Source organism: Heptranchias perlo, chromosome 20 (assembly GCF_035084215.1).
Source record: "Heptranchias perlo isolate sHepPer1 chromosome 20, sHepPer1.hap1, whole genome shotgun sequence".
NCBI classification, from domain to species: domain Eukaryota; kingdom Metazoa; phylum Chordata; class Chondrichthyes; order Hexanchiformes; family Hexanchidae; genus Heptranchias; species Heptranchias perlo.
The window spans coordinates 5,954,296-5,972,186 of NC_090344.1; the positions used below are offsets into that span (position 1 = coordinate 5,954,296).

The 17,891-nt window shown below is 43.7% G+C and overlaps 2 non-coding genes across 2 annotated transcripts; both read left to right on the forward strand.

Annotated features, from left to right (window-relative positions):
• Positions 1-734: 734 nt before the first annotated feature.
• Positions 735-805, forward strand: trnag-gcc (transfer RNA glycine (anticodon GCC)). Its single transcript has one exon. It is a non-coding gene; the product is annotated as a tRNA-Gly (tRNA).
• Positions 806-9,422: 8,617 nt separating this feature from the next.
• Positions 9,423-9,495, forward strand: trnar-acg (transfer RNA arginine (anticodon ACG)). The gene has a single exon. It is a non-coding gene; the product is annotated as a tRNA-Arg (tRNA).
• The last annotated feature ends 8,396 nt before the right edge of the window (positions 9,496-17,891 follow it).

Consider the following 17,891-nt stretch of genomic DNA (forward strand, 5'->3'; position numbering starts at 1 on the left):
CTCGGTACCGATTTTTCGGCCGGCACAGGCACGATGTGCAGAATGCCTTCCTTCTGTGGCCTAACTTTCTCGGATTCTACGATATGATTGCCGTCTGTCTCGGCATCGTGATAACATACACTCTACCATAAGTATACTTTAATCAAATTGGTGCTTTGTTTCATTGTGAGAGCGAAGAGACATAAGTGTATAAGCATTAGCTGCAGCAGCTGGGTTGCACCTTTACTTTACCTACCGTCTCAGTCCCTTTTTTTACCCTCTTCTGCTGGTGTTGCAGGGTAGATCAGCCTTCGCCGTTCAAGGAAGCCTGAGAAGCCATCAGGGGTCAAAAAGAGAGACAAGAGACAGAGACAGTGATGCATGCAAAGAAAATAAAGAGTATAAATGTCAGGTTTTGCAAGCTAGCAGAATTTAAGTTACAGATTGGGAGATATTGCTTCTCGGTCTTGAAATCTTGGAAGAGAAGATTGGACGCCCAATTAAAAGCACCGGCCACGTTGAAGTATCTCTCATGCTGGGAGAGAGGTGAATGTGTTCAATTAATTCCAATTAATGTATTTGAGCATTGAAGAGATCTTCAAGCCGCAGCACTGCGAGCCGAATTCAAACCTGAGCAGGAAAACTCCATTGGAGTTTTGAGACAACAGCTTCAACCACTCGTCCATCGCAGCTGGAAACGGCATGTTCGTTCAGACAGGATTCCATTTAGAAACATGGAGACTTTGCACAACCCAGCATTGGTGGTTAAGGGGTAGAATTCTCGCCTGCCACGCGGGAGACCCGGGTTTGATTCCCGGCCAATGCACGACCATTTTGCATTCTGCACCAAGGAGGAACTTCGGAACAGGATTCCGGTGTTTGGTCCTTCCAGCCTGTTCCGCAACTCAATGAGATCATGGCTGAGTTGTGACCGAACTCCCTGTCCCCGCCCTCGTCCCATATCTCTAAATACCTTTGGTTAACAAAAATCTTTCAATCACGGGTTTGAAATTAACAATTGTGCTCGCATCAAACTGCCGTTTGTGGAAGAGACTTCCACACTTCTACCTCCCTTTGCTTGTCGACGTGTGTCCTAACTTCACTCCTGAAAGTCCTGACTCTAATGTTTAGGCTGTGCCCCCAAGTCCTGGACACCCCAAAGAGCGGAAATAGTTTTTTTGTAACTACCCCAACAGTTCCTCGTAATATCTTGATAATTTCGATCACATCAGCCCTTAATCTACTAAATTGCAGGGAATACAACCATAGTTTGTGTAATCTCTCCTCGTAATTTAACGCTTAGAGTCCAGGTATCATTCCAGTAAATCTACACTGCACTCCCTCCAAGGACAATATACCCTTCCGAAGGTGCGGTGTCCAGAACTGAACACAATACTCCAGGTGTGGTCCAACCAGAGCTTTGTGCAGCTCTAGAATTTTGTCTATTCTCGTCCTCTAAATATATAGGCCACCATTCCATTAGCCTTTTTGATTATTTCTTGTCCCTGTCCATGATATGTTATTGATCTATGTACATGGACACCTAAGTTCCTTTGGAACTCCACAGTTTCGAATTTTTCACTTTTTATAAAGTATTCTGATCTATCTTTGTGAAGTCCAAAGTGGATGACCTCACACTTGCCAAAATTGAAATCCATTTGCCACGGTTTTGGCCATTCATTTATTATATTAATATCTCTCTGGAATGTTGTGCGTTCATCTACACTGCTTACAACGCTACCCATTTTGGGGCTATCGGCAAACTTCGATGTGTCGTTCTCTATCCCGTCATCTAATATCAATGAAACCGCCTTGACATGGGGGAAATTCCAATTCAGCATCAATCTCTTCATCATCTTGAGACATTTTATTTACTTTACATGTGTTGCCAAGGCATCGAATGTAAGAGAAGGGAGGTTATTCTCGAAATGAATATAACACTCGTTAGGCCACATCTGGAGTATTGCGTACTGTTGTGGTCACCACATTCCAGGAAAGATGTGACTACACTAGAAATGGTACAGATGTGATTTACGACGATGTTGAGAGGACTGGAGAATTTTAGCTATGAGGATAGATTGGATAGGCAGAGGGTGATTTCTCTGGAATCGAGGAGGCTGAGGGGAGATTTAATTGAGGTGTACAAAATTATGACGGTCCTCGATAGAGTGGAAAGGAAGGACCTGTTTCACTTAGCAGGGAGGTCAATAAAAAGGGGGCATAGATTTAAGGTAATTGGTCGAGGATTCGAGTGGAGCAGAGGGAAATGTTTTCCCCCCAGTGGGTGGTGGGGGTCTGGAACTCACTGCCTGAGAGGGTGGGAGAAGCAAAAACCCTCATCGGATTTAAAAAGCACTTTGTTGTGCACTTGAAGAGCCATAACCGACAAAACTACGGACCAAACGCTGGTAAGTCGGGCGATGCTGGATACCTCTTTTCCTGCCGGTAAAAATACGATGGGCGGAATGGCCTCTGCTGGCGTAAATTGTTAAGATTGTCTGATTCTCTGATATGATTGTCGTCTATCTCGGCATGGTGATAACATACACTCTACCATAAGAATACTTTAATCAAATTGATGATTTGTTTCACTGTGAGAGCGACGAGACATAAATGTGTAGACATTGGCTGCAGCAGCGGGGTTGCACCTTTACTTTTCCTACCGTCTCAGTCTTTCTTTAACCTTCTCTGCTGGTGTTGCAGGTTCGATCAGCCAACGCCGTTCAAGGAAGCCTAAAAAGTCCATCAGGCGACAACACAGGAGATAGAGACAGGGAGAGATAGAGAAATGCATGCAAATAAAATAAAGGTTATAAATAGAATCATACAATCATAAAATGGTTACAGAACAGAAGGAGGCTATTCGGCCCATCGAGCCCGTGCCGGGTCATTTTTAGAGCAATCCAGTTCGTCCCATTCCCCCGCTCCTTCCGGTAGCTCTATATTTTTATGCCTTCAAGTATTTATCGAATTCCTTTTTAAAAGCCACGATTGAATCTGCTTCCACCATCCTTTCAGGCAGCACATTCCAGATTATAACTACTCGCTGGGTAAAAAAGTGTTTCCTCATATCGCCTTTGGTTCGTTTGCCAATCACCGTAAATCTGTGTCCTCTGGTTCTCGACCCTTCCGCCAATGAGAACAGTTTCTCTTTATTTGCTTTATCTGAACTCTTCATGATTTTGAACACTTCTATCAAATCTCCTCTGAACGTTCTCTGCTCTCAGGAGAACAAACCCAGCACGGGGTAAATGCGATCAATTAGCTTCAATTCTTTAATTTGAGCATTAAACAGCTCTTTAAACATTACTGTGACATTATGATAGCGTGGCCTCGCAGTCTCAGGTGTTCCATCAAATTTCTATGGAGGCGTGGTTTTGAATCCCAATGCAGTTAGAATTTCTGCCAATGTTTATTTTGACCTGTTCACAGAAATCCCAATTGTAGTGCGATGGAGCAGAGGATGTGAAAGAAGCTGAAAGTGAAAGTGCAGATATTATTTTCATCACGGGGACAGGACACGTTTCCACAGGTAAGCGTCTCTCACCTTAAGATTCTTTCCAGCAGAGTGGGACAGTTGATCAGAGTGACCGGGCTCTAGCGGCGCAATCATCAGTGCGTCGTCCTTATATGACTGTACAGGGTCGGGAAATGGCGAGGTTGTTAGTTGAGTCTCACCTAGATAAACGAATCCTTTTCCTTGTGAACATTTCGAACGGAGCTGAACGTATAATTGAGTGTTCCAAAATGCATCAATTATTTGTATCGTCACGTGGTTCCTCTTGTTGCAATAGCAGATGTGATATTTAGTGTTATCAGTTTACAGGAGGGTGGCTGCGGAATTGGAGCCACAAACTATGATTTTGATCCATCTGTAAATTATGGGATTTAGCTTGAGCTTTAAACCAGCGCGTTAGACCGCTCAGCCACGATAATTTCCATCTTGCGATCTTCAGGAGCTACTTCTACAGCATAGAATTACTGCAAGCAAGAATTCTACCCCTCAAGCACCAATGCTCGCACCAGTTGGAAACCTGTCTGATGGAACATGCAGTCTGATAGAACCGGAAGTCCAGCAGATTGACTTTTGCGGTGAGCAGATGATGAGCCTCCTTCGTGAGAGTGTTTCGCCCATCCAGCTCAGAGTGGATAAAGCATTATAAATTCGGGTGGGACTGGAGCCACATGTATAAGATGAAGTGTAGGGGGTTGTTTCCCTTCCTTGAAGGACATTAATGATCCTGTTGTAGTTTTGCTGCAAAATTTCACTTCCCAGCGCCGAAATCATCGAACCCTGAGCTAAAATTCAACGATGGTGAGATTCGGACACACAACCTTTGCAGTGATTAGAAGAACTCCCACGTGCTACGCATGGCACCACAAATCGGCTATCGATTAGGTAATTTCACTTAACCCTTATGCTGCTTTGGAACTTTTGCTGCGGTGCAGTAAGTGGTTCAAAAGCTCAGTGGGGATTCATCGCGCTCCTGAGAAAGCAACACTGCGACGGTTTGTGCAATGCATAGTCCTCTCTCTCTCTCCCATTTGCTCACTCTCGCTTTCTCTCTTGAGCTCTCACTCTCCCCGTTTATCTCATGAGGGCTGGAATACAAAGGGTTGGAAGTTTTGTTGAAGCTACACAGAGCTCTGGCGAGACCCCATCTGGAGGACAGCATTCAATTCTGGCCACCCCACCTCAGGAAGGATGTATGATCCTGGATGTTCGAGGGGCTGAATGGCCGACTCATGTTCCTATGTTCCAATAAATGAAATAATAATTCAGGGAAAGAGACCCGAATGTATCAGGATGAGTGAGTGAAGATTGTTTTCTGTTTGAAGTACTGATTTCATTAATTGAATACTCCCAGTGTCCCAGCTCAGTGCAGTCCGGTCCAGACAAGCTGCTCGCAAAAGTGGCATTTTCTGTGAGAACACGAAAGACGTGTTCAGGCCATGACAGTACCGAATGCGGGTAGGCCTGCGCGTGAAATGGAAAAGTGAGGTCAAATACTCCCACAAGCAGCGGGTGTCTCTGTTTCCATTTCCACAATGCACGCATGCACGGGCCGAATCGATGCAGCTCCTGGGAAATCTGCGAGGCGACGCAGTGCTGCCGTGGATCATTTGAAGCAACTGGCACACACAAGATTCGGCCCATTTCACGTGGCATCTCCAGTTTATGAATCTTCTTTCCTTCCTGCTTCCTCTGCTCCTCCAGCTGCCAGTTGAATTAGATGCTTGATGCAAAAACAACGAATACATGAAACCCATCTTGACCTGGTCAGCAGGGAGAGAGAGGGAAAGAACGGTGCTGGCCATTGAGAAGGGATGGATTTTGCATATAGACACAAGGGTCTTATCTCCCTGCTTCTTTGCTTTGTGGAATATCTTAGTATTCAGGAGATGATCTCACAGCCCACCAGGCCCATGACCCTCACTCGCACTCTCCTTCCAATCTCAAACACTTTGCTTAGGTTTGAAATCATATATGTTTTCACACTGAGATTTAATTTGCAGAAAGCGATGCTGTGATAACCCGGGGCTATTGAGGAGATGCAGTGTAAGAAGATACATAAAAGGCTAATGATAACAATGACTGTTCTCACACTGTGAGCTACAGTTAAAGGCTGACAACATTTAAAGTCTCATGCAGCAGGCCTGGGCCCAAATCTTTCACGTGACATCTCCTTCTGCTTCTGTCACTCCTTTTCCTCCACGTAGAGTTAATTTGGAATTCCTGTGCGGCTGCATTGCGCATTTTCCAGAACTGCTTCGAGCTCAATTCGCTCCAGTACATCAATTGCAGATATTAGTTTGATCAAGGGGAGAGGACACTTTTCACAGACAAGGGCTGTTCATCCTATTGTTCTGTTCTGCCAGATTAGGGCAGATGATCAAAGTAACCGGATTGGTTGAACTGTCCATCCAGGTGCCTGGTGGGCTCGTGGTTATGATTCGTCGCTCACACCTATATAATTAATTACATGAAACCAAATAAACTCTACGAAAAGAGGAATATTTCTGTAAACACCATTAACCAACCTATAACTTTCTGTTGCTGACTGAAAGAAATCCGAACATGCTTACCGAGTGACACTCATAAGTTTAATAATGATTTGTTTTTTATGTGAAACGCTTTTCAGACTGCATTTTAGGAGACTGTTTGGAAATGTTCAGTGTGTATCACACCAGGAATTTGGTGCAGCCGTTGTTAAATTGAATAGGAACAGAATATTATCGACCAATCAACACAGGAGAAGAAACTCGCCCCTGGAGGTACATCTGGAGCAAGTTCCAATATAATGAAAACATTCTGCCCGGGAACGAATCGGGGGCTTTTTGCGTGTGAGGCGAACGTGATAATCGCGATAATACAGAAACCGCAACACGGTAAGTATTTGTAAAAATGCTCAGTGTTTATCACATCAGTAACATGGTGCAACCGCTGTTCAATTTCACAGGACCGGTGCTTTGTATCAAACAGAAGTTAGCAGCAAGAAGTGTTATTAATGGGAATAGCGGGACTGAGAAATGCTAAAACAGCCGCACCTTGTAAAACAGAACTCCAGGTATCGGTCTAAATAAAATCCTGAACTGACAGAGCGGAGGGCAATTAAAGATTGAATTATATCGCAATTCACTGAATCTAAACAACGTTTAAAGAAGTGAATCGGTCAGGAGTGGGATTCCTGCGCTTTTGGTGAGGAAGTGTGGCGGGCTGCTGCTTCCGTCCCCCGCACTCCGAGAGGCGCGGTGGCGGTCGGTACCAATCTCCATCCTATGGATCCGGGTCCACACGTTTCCCGTGGAGCTGGTGGCAGAACTGCAGCATCTGACTCCAGATCCGAAGACTAAGTGTTTGAATTACGTTGGGTCCCAGCATTTTCACTCCGGCTCAGGGCTCTGCCACTGATTCGAAATTGGGAGAGTGTTTTGGCGATTGGCTGTTCAGCGTTTGCGCAGTAATAACAAAATTACATTTCATACATCAATGTTTTTTTTTCTGTTACTTTCTATTTACACCCTCTCCAGTTTTATATAGAAACAGATATCAATGTTTACGGGGTGTGCTGTCCAATGTTTGTGGAATCAGTGTAATTCAATTTGATACATTGAATGGCTTTTTCTGTAACTTTCTATTTAGACCCTCTCCAGTTTAATATAGAAATAGGTCTCAATTTTTAAGGGCTGCAGCGTGCAATGTTTGTGTCATCGGTGCAATTCAATCTGCTACTTCAGTCTATTCCTTCTCCAACCCAATCTCTTGTCGTTAGATTTTTAACATCACCTAGTTCAAAATGGGATAGTCAGTGATATAAATAAATCAGTAACAGCCCCGAAATCTCAGCGGGTATATTTGTTCCAATACTTAGTGACCATCTCGATTTCGATTGAAAATTTCAATCAGCAAATCCCAGCGGGTATTTTGGGTTTGATAAACTAATTTAATTACTTGACCGTTTCCTGGAAATGATCCAGTGGGGATTTCCTTACCCGTACAGATAATTAAATAAATACATTCGATCATTTCGCAAATGACAGTTGCGTAAATAAATAAATTGCGACATGTAACATGGAAAAGCAGCTCTTCCTGTCATTAAAAACAACTTCCGCATTATTTTATTTGCTTACGTTTAAATGTAGAACGTACATTCAGAACTGCCCTCTAAACTTAAAAAATGGGAAAACAATTCCAGATTTCAAACACAGAACATGATGCTAATGTATAAGTAAGTTTAATCATCACTTTGCGAAATTTGCATTCTAATTGTCTTTATGATGTTACGGAAAATATTTCTAGATGTAAGTCCCCAACTTAATGGAGAAACTAAGATGAAAACCGAAAGAATTTTTCCAAAAATATTTGGAGCGATTTGGTGGGTTCCCCTTTTCCTTTCTTTAATTGTTACCTTTTGCTAATTGTTCATCTTGATCCGTTTGCTTCATTTTTTCCTCAGTTATTTATGGTCAATTTTCTACTTGTTAACGTTCTTAAATATTAGATTTGTTTGTTCCCTCCCACTTGACTTGTGATTTGTTGACCTCCAGGTAAAAGTCTGAAACAGAAATGTGTTTATATTCAGGAGTGACTCTGAAGTGTGAGACCGAGAGGTGATGCCGGATGTGTGACCGAGAGAACAACTGCTGGAGGCAGAACTGTCTCCTAACATACCCCGTGTGGCATTGCACATGGTCGGTCGGATGACAATGTTTTATATTGACTGAACGGCAATGTGTACAACACACAACGGATTTTACTGCTGCTTTAACTCCACAAAGTATAATCACCATAAATGACCAAAGTCTCAGATCAGTTAGAATTGAATTACTGTTGGTGAGGGGAGTTTGTACATTGGAAGGAGTTTATACATTTACAGCTCCAGGTAAACCTGCAAACCTCTCTCGCCTGTAGGTGACGTCACCATGAGGCGTCTACCTTTGTTTGTGCTTCTGGACTTCTGAAGTGTGATTGAACCTTACCAAAAGTTTACTTATAATTAGTAACGAAGGAAGGGATCAGTGTAAATGTGAGATATAAACGTGGATGTTTCACTGGGTACCATGGGAACCAGATACACTGCTCATTGCAGTTATTTGTGTAGGAGGAAAAATAAATCATTCTCTTCAACTGTACTCGCCCGAAGGAAAAGGAAACAAACAAAACTGCTCAGTTCTTTGTTTTCGCATCTTCTGTTGGTTTACGTTCACTCACCGTGAAAGTGACAGAGAGAGAGACTGAGAGATTGGATTGGCCTTTTCACTTTGTAATCTATTACACTTTGTACTTATTATAAGAGACGGTTCCACCCAAACTATCCTGTGCCTGATATTCTCATTAATAACAAGATGTGTTCAAAATGAGTTTCTACCAATTTTACAAAAGCTGAACAGCGAAAACTACTTTGAAACGAGTTTCGCTTCGCAAACTTTAATGGAGATGGATTACTGGTTGTAAGTAAAGAAGTTTGTACACACAGGCCTTTGGATCAGTATCCTCGAAACTTGTTTCGGACACATTGTATGAGAGGTCCGTCTGCACAGTGAAGGAACATTTCCGCATTGAAGCTCTGGAATCCTTTCCTTGTTGGCTCCGGAATTAATACAAACACCGCCCTGTGTTATTTTGTTGCTGAACTCACAAATTGGGTCAATATCACATCGGAGACTTAAGACAAAAAAGGCCCCGACCAAACGGGCACGTTGAGCATCTCAGCCACGGAGCCAAATCAAGCTGCAACTTCACGACCTCCCCTCACTGATTCCTGTCAGATTCCCTCCACTGTCTGTTGGAGTTTGAGGCCGTTTTGTACTTTTCGATTTGTCGCGTCTATTTCGCTGTGTTTACCTGCACCGTTTGTATCTCTCGCTCCGTTCAGCTCTCTGCGGCAATGTGTGGATTGATTCTGAATGAAAAATGAAATAAAAGGCCATAATTAGCAGGTGGGCCAGTGGCGCAATGGATAACGCGTTTGACTACGGATCAGAAGATTGTAGGTTCGACTCCTACCTGGCTCGGTTTTATGCAATTTTCCCCCTGAAACTGGGGAATGAATGAGTCAAACATTATCATTAGATATTGTTTATGGTGAAGCAGCAAATAACACATTCCATTTTGAATGATTTAGTTTCAGTTATGTACAAAAAAAAGAAACTTTGACCACAACGTAATTCCAACAAGCCGCCTTCTGGGTTGATGTCAGACACACTAACATTGCAGCACGAGGTGTCGCCACCGCGCAAATGTCCTTCATGTGTCTCCGGGCCTTTCAGACACTTCGTGTGACACAAGAGCTTTCCAATCCCCGCCACCTCCTGAACATCGAGGCGTCCGGCAGAAGCAGCATTCACCGCCAGGACCGATATCGCGCTGCCTTTGCCGGTCTGCAGGAAATCCGATGCTGAAAATACAAAGCAGGACGGACAGTATCTGGAAAACAGTTAAACTTTGGTGAGAACGATAAGCAGGACTTTGGGTAGATATTAACTGGGTGTGTAGTCGGAGTGCGCTGTTCTTTTATAAACTGTGGGCGTGTAGATATGAGTGCGATGTCTATATATGAATTGTGGGTGTGTATATATGAGTGAGCTGTTTATATATGAAATGTGGGTGTGTATATATGAGTGCAATGTTTATATATGAAATGAGGGTGTGTATATCTCAGTGTGATGTTCATATTTGAACTGAGGGTGTTTATATATGAGTGCGATGTTTATACATCAAGTGCGGAATGACCTGAAGGGACAATTCCACCCGGGGTTATATGTTGTTCCAACGAATGACACAAAGTTCAATTATCATTCGGCGGAAATCACTCAATTGTTCGGGCGTTAGACTAAAGATCTGAAGATCTCGGGTTTCTGCAGTTTTAGTTATTTACCCGTAGCCCTTCATGTATTTCCCTTCAAGTACTTATCCAATCCCCCTTTGAAAGCCACGATTGAATCTGCCTCCAGCACTCACTCAGGCAGTGAATTCCAAATCTTAACCACTCGCGGCACAAAAGCGTTTTTCCTCATATCGCCTTTGATTCTTTTACAATCACCTTAAATCTTTGTCCCCTGGTTCTTGACCTTTCTGCCAATGGGAGCAGCTACTCTGACTGGACCCTTCAAGATTTTATCCACCTTCCCCTTAAATGCATCTATGTGGTTTGCCTGAACGACTCCTTGTGGTCGCGCGCTCCACATTCCGACCACTCTTTGGGTAAAGAAGTTGCTCCTGAATTCCCTCTTGGATTTATTAGTGACTATCTTATACTTATGACCTCCAGTTTTCGACTCGCCCACAAGGCAAGTGAAACCATTTTCTCTATGTCTACTCAATCAAACCCATTCATGATTTTCAAGACTTCTATCAGGTCACCCCTCGGCCTTCTCTCTTCCAGAGAAAAAAACCTTAGCCTGTTCATCCTTTCCTGATAAGTGTATCCTCTCAGTTCTGGTATCACCCTTGTGAGTCTTTTCCACCTTCCCCAATGTCCCTATATCCTTCTTATAATATGGAGACCCGAACTTTGCACAGTGCTCCCAGTTTTGTCTAACCAAGGTTCACTACGAGTTGAATATAACTTCTTTGCTTTTCAATTTTATCCCTCTAGAAATGAACCCCAGTGCTTAGTTTGTTTTCACATGGCCTTATCAACCAATGTCGCGACTTTTAATGATTTGTGTATCTGTATCCCTAGATCCCTTTGCTCCTCTATTCCATTTAGACTCTTATTATCCAAGCAGAATGTGGCCCACTTATTCTTCCGTCCAAAATGCACCACCTCACACTTAGCTATAAGTCAATTAATTTGCCATTTACACGCCCATGCTGTAAGGTTACGAATGATTGCCTGTATTGTTCGCATTTTTCTTTTGTATTAACTGGAGCTCCCAATTAGGCGCCGTCCGCAAATTTTCAAAATGTACTTCCGATTCCCGTGTCCAAATCAATAATGTAAATTTTGAATAACAACGGCCCCAGCACCACTAAATTTTGAACAACAGTTGTCCCTGCACCAATAAATTGTGAACAACATTGGTCCCAACATTAATAAATTGTGAACAACAGTGAACCCAGCACCGATCAATTGTGAGCAACAGTGGTCCCAGCACCGATAAATTGTGAACAATAGTGGTCCCAGTACCAATAAATTGTGAACAGTGATCCCAGCACCGATCAATTGTGAACAACACTGGTCCACCAATAAATTGTGAACGACAGTGGTCCCAGGACTTTTGATCTTGAACTACAGTTGAAACTTCTGCAGAACATGAAAAGAAGCGCCCAAATCGCTCCACGTGAATCTCAAACACTTTGGGAAGAAGTTCAGTGCAAACAATAAGGAATTTAAAGGCATTTCAATGACCTGCACTTTCTTTGAATATGTTTTGTTCGACATTACATTCGAACCTGAAATCGCACTCGGCTTTCATCTCACCAAAGCACAGTGTCGCCGCTTTGTATCTGTCTGCCTGTAAGTGACGAGGTTGAACTAGGCACGGTCTTATCCAATTTTTGAAATCTCACCAAGCTCCAGGGAAAGGAAACTTAGAGTCGAACTGTCCCTGTGAGTGATGAGTTGAAGGGAATGTCTCTCCAAGCAGATCGGGACAGAGCGCAGTGCAGCCACACAGGAGCTCCAAATCCACCCTCTCGCCATTCGGCAATCACAAATTTTAATTGACCTATCCATTAGCCCAGAGTCACCCGCTGAAATCGAGTCTTTCTCGGACACATTTTTTTCTGAGCATTGGTTTAAAAGTGAAAACTGCGGTCCACTTCACTGCAAGTGCAAGAGAGAACTTTGTAGATGCTGCCCGCGTGCATCAAGACCTGGACAACATTCAGGCTTGGGCTGATAAATAGCAAGTAGCATTCGCGCCAGACAAGTGCCAGGCAATGACCATCTCCAACAAGAGAGAGTCTAACCAACTACCCTTGACAATCAACAGCATGACCTTCGCCGAATCTCCCACCATTAACAACCTGGGGGTTACCATGGACCAGAAACTTAACTGGACCATCCATATAAATAATGTGCTATAAGAGCAGGTCAGAGGCTGGGTATTCTGCGGCGAGTGACTCATCTCGTGCCTACTCAAAGCCTTTTTACCATCTACAAGGCACAAGTCAGGAGTGTGATGGAATATCTTCTACTTGCCTGGATGAGTGCAGCTACAACATACGTCAACAAGCTAGCCACAATCCCGAACAAAGCAACCCACTTGATTGGCACCCCTTAAACCACCCTAAACATTCACTCCCTTCACCACCGGCGCACCGTGGCAGCAGTGTGCACCATTCACAGGATGCACTGCAGCAAATCGCCAAGGCTTCTTCGACAGCACCTCCCAAACCGGCGACCTCTACCACCTAGAAGGACAAGGGCAGCAGGCACATGGGAACAACACTACCTGCACGTTCCCCTCCAAGTCACACACCATCCCGACTTGGAAATATATCGCCGTTCCTTCATTGTCGCTGGATCAAAATCCTGGAACTCCCTACCTAACAGCACTGTGGGAGAACATTCAGCACACGGGCTGCAGAAGTTCAAGAAGGCGGCTCATCTCCAACTTCTCAAGGGCCATTAGGGATGGGCAATAAATGCTGGCTTTGCCAGCGACGCCCACATCCCATGAAAGCATACAAATTGTCGACCGGTTCCAGCATGGGAGGAGGCCATTCGGCTCTATCAAGAGCAATCCACGTAATCCCACTCCATCGCCCTTTCCCAGTAGTCCAGCATTTTTTTCCTTCCATTTCCTTATCCAGTTCCCTTTTGAAGGCCATGATTGATTCTGCCTCCATCACATCCTCGGGCGATGCATGACTGATCCTAACAACTCACTGCGTAAAAAAGTTTTTCCTCATATCACCTTTGGTTCTTTTGCCAATCACTTTAAATCTATGTCCTCTGGTTCTTGAACCTTCCGCCAATGGGAACAGTTTCTCACTATCTACTCTGTCCAGACCCTTCATGATTTTGAATTCCTCTATCAAATCTCCTCGCAACCGCCTCTGTTCCAAGGAAAACAACCCCAGCTTCTCCAGTCTATCCATGTAACTAAAGTCCCTCATTCCTGGAATCATTCTAATAAATCTCTTCTGCACCCTCTCTAATGCTTTCACGTCTTTCCTAAAGTGCGGTGACCAGAACTGGACACAATACTCCAGTTGTGGCCGAACCAGTACTTTATTGAAGTTCATCATGACTTCCATACTTTTGTACTCTATGCCTCTTTCTATAAAGCCCAGGATCCCGTAAGCTTTTTTAATGATTTTCTCAACGTGCTCTGCCACCTTCAACGATTTGTGCACATAAACCCACCGATTTCTCTGTTCCTGTACCCCTTTTAGAGTTGTGCCCTCTAGTTTCTATTGCCTCTCCTCGCTCTTCCCAGCAAAATTTATCTCTTCGCATTTTTAGCGTTAAATTTCATCTGCCACTTGTCCGCCCATGCCACCAGCCTGTCTATAACCTCTTGAAGTCTATGACCATCCTCCTCACTGTTTACTTCCCTTCCAAGTTTTGTATCATGTCCAAATTTTGAAATTGTGCCCTGCACACCCAAGTCCAAGTCATCACTTTATATCAAGAAAAGCAGTGGTCCCAGCACTGACCGCTGGGAACACCACTGTGCACCTCCCTCCAGTCCAAAACACAACCGTTCAACATCACTCTCTGTTTCCTGTCCCTTAGCCAGTTCTGCATCTGTTGCTACTGCCCCCTTTATTCCATTTGCCGCAATGTATATGATACGCCTACCGTGTGGTACTTTATCAATCGCCTTTTGAAAGTCCATATACACCACATCAACTGCATTACCCTCAACTACCCTCTCTGTTGCCTCATCAAAAAATCGCTATCAGGTTAGCTAAACACGGCTTTCCCGAATTAATCCACACACGCCCAAGTGACTGTTAATTCTGTCCCGGATTACCGTTTCTAAAAGTTTCCCCACAACTGAGGTTAAACTGAACGGCCTATTGTTGCTGGGTTTATCCTTACAACCTTTTTTGAAGAACGGTGTAACATTGCAATTCTCCAGTTCTCGGGTACCACCCACGTATCTATGGATGTTTGGAAGATTATGGCCAGAAGCTCCGCAACTTCCATCCTTACTTCCCTCAGCAAATTGGGTTGCATCCCACCAGGACCGGGTGATTATCTAATTTAAGTAAAGCTGGACTTTCAAATACCTCTTCTTTATCATTTTTTAGCCCATCAGTAATTCAACTATATCATCCTTTACTGAGACTCTGGCAGTATCTTCTTCCTTGGTAAGCATATGCACAAAGTCCTTTTATTTTATTCGTTCATGGGATGTGGGCGTCGATGGAGAGGCCGGCATTTATTGCCCATCGCTAATTGCCCTCATTTAGGATCTCGGCCATCTCCTCTGCCTCCATGAGTAGATCTCCTTTATGGTCCCTAATCGGCCACACCCTTCCTCTTACTACCCGTGTAATGTTTACATGTCTGTAGAAGACTTTTGAATTCCCTTATATGTTGGACGCCGGTCTATTCTCATACTCTCTCTTTGCCCCTCTTATTTCCGTTTTCACTTCCCCTCTGAGCTTTCTATATTCTGCCTGGTGAATGAATGAATAAAAAAATACATATTCGGATTTCCTTCAGCGTGAAACAGAAAGCTACCGGTTGATGAATGGCGATTTGAACAAACATTCGTATTTTTTTCAGAGCTAATGAATTTTGCGTAATTAATAAATTGAATCATTTTGTAAAAGTTAATTCCCTGAACAGGAACCGAAGCCGTCTCCCGCACTGAGAGCATTTGCAGAAGGCAGATATCTTCTGAGTTTTTCCGATAACAGCTCCATCGGTAGAGTTTCCGTCGTGTCGTGGTTATCACGTTCAGCTAACCCGCGAAAAGTCCCCGATACACAACCAAACGGAAATATTTTGGAAAAAGTAGTCCACTCAGAATCACTAAATATAAAAAAGGAAGAATTCACTTTGTGTTTAGATATGAATAAAATACAACGCCTCACAGAACCGGTAGAGTTTCCTTACTCTGCCCAGTTCTACATACACTCAAGTACGACCGGATCTCTCCCTCACTCCCGTTTCCTACCCTGACGGTGCAGGAAGCCCCTCTCAAAGCTGCACATTGCGACTGAATACAGTTGTTTTGTGAAAGATCATTAAATGATCCTGCAGCGCTGCCTCGGTTTATAAATACAGTTCTAAACAAACACATCAGTTTTTCGATGTTCGATGTTCCCCAGCTCCCGGATTGAGTGAGGCCACGACAGCAACTACATTCAGGCCGCCTGTCCGGCCTCGCTCTCTCCACTCACACGTTAGACCAAGAGAGATAGGAGCAGGTCTAGGCTATTCGGCCCCTCGAGCCTGCTCCGCCATTTAATGAGATCATGGCTGATCTGATTTTTACGACAACTCCACTTTCCCGCCCTTTCCCCATATCCTTTAACTCCCTCACTGATCAAAAAATTTGTCTCACTCAGCCTTGAATGTATTCAATGACTCGGCCTCCACAGCATTTTGAGGTAAAAATTCCAAAGATTCACAACCCTCTTGGAGAAGAAATTCCTCATCATTTCCGTCTTAAACGGGCGACCCCTTATTCTGAGACTATGCCCCATAGTTTTAGATTCCTCCATGAGGGGTAACATCCTTTCAGCATCTACCCTATCGAGTCCCCTCAGAATCTTGTATGTTTCAATAAGATCTCCTCTCATTCTTCTAAATTCAAATGAGTATAAACCCAACTGTTCAATCTTTCCTCACAAGACAACCCTTCCATACTCGGAATCAACCCAGTGAACCTTCTCTGAACTGCCTCCAATGCAAATATGTCCTTGTTGCTGGTGGAAATCAGAAAATTCCGCTTCAGACAAAGCATTACTGCCCATCCCTGGGAAACAAGATGCCACAGAAGCTTTGACAACACGTCGCAGGCATCGTTTGACCCGCAGTTGTTGCTCCGATGCAAAGCAGAACTTTGTAAAGCCAGCTGTTTCAAAATTTATAGCCTGAACAGGGACTTGAACCCTGAGATCACTACCCACCTTAAAAGTCTGATGCTCTACCGACTGAGCTACTCAGGCGCTATATTCAAAACGATTCTATTATACAGATCCATGGTAGGACTCTGACTTATCCCTCGGCGACGTCGAACCATGGTGAAGATCCGATTTATAAAATTCTCAGTAACGTGTTGAACATGACGTACGAAACATGGACTCCGAACTTGTGATGTATAATTCTTTTTTCTGCCAAATGTCTTGTTATTAGTGATCACCAATTAAAAAAACACTTTACCCAGTGGCTCAAAAGCTAAATTGTCCCACACGGGAGATGGAAAATGCCTCTCGACCTTTCACCGTATGAACATCTGTGAGCTGAACAATTTCTTCCGTTATACAGTGACATCAGGCAGCAAATTTCCCTTCCAAATTTTCCTTACACGAAACTTCCAACCGATGAATAACCTCTGAACGAAAAGAAAAATTGTGTGTTTGGTTCTTTTGATTTAAAGATCTCGTACGGCCCCGTTGTCATATCAGCTGCCCCTCTCCCCCAAAAAACAAGTAAACTCGCACCTGCTATTGCAAGACGGTAGGCCAGAGGAACCCAACTGCCCAGATGGGAACACTAAGAAGTAGATGCGACATGGAACAGACCAGTTGTATCTTGAACTCCGGTCAAAATGTTTGAAGTGAAAAGTTCGACTTTTATCGGTGAGGTTCGCACTCACAACCTGAGCATTTCTGGAGCACCAAAAACGTTTCGCGAACTGTTCGATTGCGCGACAAGATCACAAAAGCGTTTAACTTTCGGTCTCTCGATTATCGTTTCGTGACAAACAGAAGCCTCCAATCAAGATGCGCATCGTTCAATATCCGCAGTAAACTTTAAAAGCCGTGGAATCTGAAACAAAACCCCAGAAGATAAGAACTTTTAATTATATTATTATTATTAACTTAAGGACAATTTTTGATGGTACTTTAAGAAAGATTTGGAGAAAATGTGAGATGAAACTAACAAACTCTCTCTGGGCTGTCGGTGACTGAAGAGATGAGCGTTATTTGACTTGAAAACTGAGGTTCGGAACTTTCTGATGGAGAAGTGTGATAGAAGATTGTGGTTAGTGGCAGTTCCGGGGAGATCTAGAGGAGGGGCAGAAAAGTCAAAGTCACAGCTGTGACAGCTCAAGTGCTCTGCTTATCTGTAATATTTAAAAAGTAATGTACAAAACAGGGCAAACCGAATTGGTATTGGTTATCAAAATACTAAAGGATACAGGTTCAAAGACGGATTTGTGAAGAGGGAACGGATTTAACCGCCAGACCGAAATCATTCCACATGAATCTGAAGTGTCTTGGGGAAACGGCAGCGCCAACTGTTATGTTCGTGTCATGATTTGAAAGACCC